Source organism: Equus asinus, chromosome 13 (genome assembly GCF_041296235.1).
Source record: "Equus asinus isolate D_3611 breed Donkey chromosome 13, EquAss-T2T_v2, whole genome shotgun sequence".
NCBI classification, from domain to species: domain Eukaryota; kingdom Metazoa; phylum Chordata; class Mammalia; order Perissodactyla; family Equidae; genus Equus; species Equus asinus.
In genome coordinates, this window is record NC_091802.1 from 9,278,893 (window position 1) to 9,283,797 (window position 4,905).

Here is a 4,905-nt window from a genome sequence, read left to right on the forward strand (position 1 = left end):
TCTTCCTCTATTTCGTATGTGAGCCACCACAGCATGGCCACTGACGAGTGGCGTAGGTCCATGCCCAGGAACCAAACCTGGGCCACTGAAGCAGAGTGTGTCAAGCTTAACCACTAGGCCACTGGAGCTGGTCCCTCAGTGTGCTAATTTTAAGTTGATTGAGAAAATAGGGTAGCAAAGAGTTAGGAGGGAGCAGATATTCCATCCCATCTCATCTGGGGCTCTACACTTAAACTGTTCAGCATTCTAGAATAATTCTTGGTATATTTGTATTGCTATATCATCTTACCTTCCCAATATCGTAAGATGTCTGCTCAAGGCTAGCAGTTTACTAACTTACATCTTGATGGTCAACCTGAAGGAGTTAGAGCAATTCCGGAATGAACGGCAGTCAGAGTTGCATATATTAGGCAGTAAAGCAATGGAGAGTGGAGCAGGAAATCATTATTTGAGTTCCACTCTGATTAAGAAAGCCATTTCCCACTCCTCTGAATCATGGTTTCTTCAAACATAAAATGAGGAGAGTTTATCTGTCCTGTGTATAGCCCAGAACTTTTGAAACAGAAAAGTGAGATAATGCCCATAAGATATTTATAGGCTATAAAATGCTATGGAAATAGTGGAATTGTCAAAATAATGTTCATTTCCTCCTTTGTCATTCAACTAACCTATATTAATGCCTACTATTTAATAAACAGGAGGCTAATAGAGACCGTATACATACTGATCACACACCTCTTAATTGCATAATCAGGTTAACCTAATACAAATTGTAAGTGAACGTTAAGATGTCCAGAAGTGAATGCATTCTTCTCTACATCCACCACTAAGAAACAATTTCTCTTGACTTTCATTCTTTTGTTGTTCTTTTTCCAAATTTCTAGAATATCCGCATAACTATATTACTTTTGTAATTTAGGAAAACAAACAACATTGGTTTAGTCTTAAGGGACTTAGTTTTGCTTCTCCCAAATTTCTCCATGAAGGGTCACCAAACCCTCTTATCTACACACAGATTATGTGCTTTGTGCTGGCAGAACGGCTGGGTGTTAGGTACCAAGTATGGTCCATTTTCCTACCTCCTAAGCACTTAATAGGATGCTTTCCATACAACAAACCTTTGGATTCTTGTATTTTAGTACAGCACAGTTTCAGCAACTTCCTGAAAAATTCTACCCGTGAGTGCTCATAGATACAAGCTTACCGTCTCCCACATCTGTTTCAAATTAGGACTAAATAATATATTATTTGAAAGCTCACTCTGCAACTACTAAAAAGAGCCATGTAATATCTGACAAAACCAAATTAGAAATGGCTTTCGAATGATCCTCGCCATCTCTCTCAATAACTTTAAATTATGAGCACTCCCATAGGCGTCTTGCTAGCCATTCTCATTGGTTTTTATAAAGCAAATTTTCAGGAAATTCTATGACTGGACATTTGGAAGTGTAGGTTTCTACTGATGGAACTTCGTCCATGTGGGTTGCTGGTGCAAAGGTATCAAGTTTGGACCAGAAAACCAACACATTCATAGAAAACAACATCCACACCCATAGTTTTCAACATGTAGGTTGATGGACCTGGAGTGTAGTCAATGGTACAGAGAGAGAAGTGGTCACTGGAAAACTGACATCTTGGAAAATTTACCTCTTGGATCCCGACTCCTCTAGGATTTAATCTCTCATCTCTTTAATTCTGTAGTCATACTCTTTACAATTCCATCTATTCTTGTCTTTCATTTTTTAGAGGGAACCTCTTTTGACAAATCATCACTTTTTATTTTTAAAGAAGTAATACATGGACCCAGCATAAAATTCAAAAGGTACAAAAGGATATACTGTGAAATGTCAGTCTCCCTTCAACCCTGTTACTGACCATTCAGTTCCCCTCCTCAGAGATCACCAGTTAACCAATTTCTTAAGCACTCCTTCTTTTTCATTGTCATCACCAACTCCCCAGACCAGGCTCTCATTTCTTCATACCTATCTTAATGTAACAGCTTAAACTAGTCTGTATCTTTCCTGGCCAAACTACCCTTCCTCTATCAGTAGAATAACCATGAAAAATGTCTGGGTAAGACCTGAGCTGGGTTTTGATATACATAAGACACATAAATGATACGAAAGAGAGCAGGGCATTCCATGGTGGCAGCTTACCAAAGATCCTGGCATACAGTAATGCTCCGTAAATGTTTACTGGATAATTGAAATGATCAGTGAAACAAGCATGCCTTGTTATAGGATTCAGAAAGGAAACTACTTCACTGCAACAGAGAGTTCAGGATAAGAACTAATAAAAGGTGGGGGCCTAGTCATCACAATTGTTAATATGTACTGAATTAGTAATGGATGCCAGACACTGTTCTTATCTTATTTATTCCTCAAAAACTTTTATGAGATATCAGTTTATTATCCATTTTATAGATCAAGAAACAGAGTCTTGGGAAAGTTAGTAAGTTTCCAAGGATACCCAATGGTGTGTAGTCAAAAGGCAAATCCAGGATCCAATTTCAGTTGTCAGGGACAAGAGTGATTAGGATAAAGAAACCTGGAGCATCTGGAATTTGTAAACTAGAATTTGGGAGACACTTTCTATATGTTTGCACATTCTAGGTGTTGATAAAGATCAAATAGATGCATGAAATATGGCCCCTTCCTTGCAAAGAACTTGTACACTGTACTTTTTTAACCTGCCATCACATTGTTTTGAAGGTGACCTGAGCCACTTCATTAGTGCTCTCTTGGTTTCTCAGTTAGATTATAGCCTTCTGAAGACAGGGTCAGCTACTGCCATTCCCTTTGAACCTCCCTGCACAACACAGACCAGTATTCACTCTTGACTTCTCTCTATTCCTGAGTTGTCACTAGACCTAAATGTGACAGACAACCCAAGGAGTAAGCAAGGGAAGTCAAAAGCCCCTGACTCATTAGAACAGTGGTCAAAATACTGGTGAAATCAAGAAAAATGTCTGACGTGAATGCGTATCTTGACTTGTTTGCAGAGTGGAAAAGCAGATTGTCATGCCTGATATATGCCTTAAGCCCTAGTTCTCAGAGAACGTTTTACCAGTCACGAGTTCTGAGTCACAAGGCCCCAAGTGGCATAGCGAACAATGAGGGTGTATTTTTCAACCGTTGGGAATGAGGTTTCGCATTAAGAAATTAGACCACCTCCACCTTTAACCCTCTTTGTATAAACTGAAGGAGTGGACAAACTGAGGAGGCAGAATATATAACCATGATAGGACTTAAAAGTGAATGACATTTTGTAAGAAGACAAAACAATGAATATTTAAGGAAGCATAAAGAAAATGCCCATGGGGCAGAAAGAATGGAATAAGAGAATAGCAGAATATTGGTTTGGACACTAAAATGGCTGCTTGGTAGGAGGAAACAGAACCACAGCTCCCCTTAAAGCAGAGCTGCCCAACCAGGATATCTTGCTATCAAAAAGGTTATAGATGTGCCATGAAGTGTCGATCCCGTCAGTCTTGGGATGGCTGGATGGGCAGGGGAGGCCAGAGCCTTGGGAGGTGCTCTGCAGCTGTGAAAGGCCTAACCAACGGGTCCTCGGAGGGTGGCCTAGGCTGAGCTAAGGTTTGATGGTATACCTTACAATCCCCAAAGGAGGCATTTCCCATGTGCTGAGTGGAACCAAGGAGGGCACTGACTTCAGCAGCCAGCTGAGTGTGATGCTGCCGGCTGTAGACAAGGGACCCCTGGAGTTTCTTGGATGGTTGATATTTCAGGATGCCAGGAGCAGGGCGTGCAGCCAGCCAGTGTAGGGGTGCTGGAAGGCCAAGTAAGTTGTCCTGGAGGAGACAGCTCAGAGTGGTAGCTCCAAATGTAGGACTTTGAATACATCAGGCACTCTGTGTACTTGTGGCTGATGTCCCCTTTTGTGGTGATTAACCCCGCCGCAGGGGGACTCCTTTAACACATGGACTTTTTGAAGATTAGAGCTTCATCATCTTTTGAAATATCTGATATGAAAAAAAAGAACTCAAGTGAATTCCAAATTTAGTCTCATTATCCTAAAAATTTCAGCATTATATTTGTCAATGAAGGAAAAAGAAGAGCTGGTAAATTTTTAAAATATAATCTCAATAGCTGTAAAAAGAAAATGTTTTTACTTTCTTATCATTTTCTTGTGCAAAGTTTCCCTACGACAGTAATTATCAAGAATGCAAATACTGTATGCCTTCATTTTTAAAATTTTGATCAGGAAATGTGTCATTATTTCAAGTATAAAGCCAGATATAAAAAAGTTATTTTTCCTAGAATCTAGCTGAAATTTCTCCTTAAAAGTTTACAGCATATTATTTGGAAGTTTTAGACATATTCAGTATTTAATATTTCTCTTAATTCTGTGTATATTTTTAATATTTATGTCACATAGAGACATCTAAAGGAATATAAAGAAATGTTCTCACCAAGCCCTTTACAGATACAGCCACATCACTTCCACATTACTCTAGTGTACCACACCAGTATCATTTTTTCTCGGTGCGCTGACATGAAAAATGTTGGGAAGTACTTCCTAAAAGCACCTTTTTCTACTAAAAAATCTTCAGCCTTTCTCATCGCAGGCAAGTCAGATGAGTAGGTGGACAGGAAAGAGTGTGTGGTGTGGAGGACCAGCTTGGGCAAAAGCAAAACAGAGAGAGTAAGCATATTCCTGAAACGACAAGAATATTGGAACAAAGAGGGGACTTTCTTTTTAAATTGTTGAAGGCACATAGCTTCATTTGCAGGGCTGGAAAGAAAGGATCAACGGGTGAAAATTAACCCTCACAAAGTTAAAATAAATATTTGTGTTTGACTCCTATCATTTAATATGTTAAATATGAAGAGTGATGCAAGGCAAGCCTGAATGGCATGCCCCACAAGGCCAGAAAGGATTTAT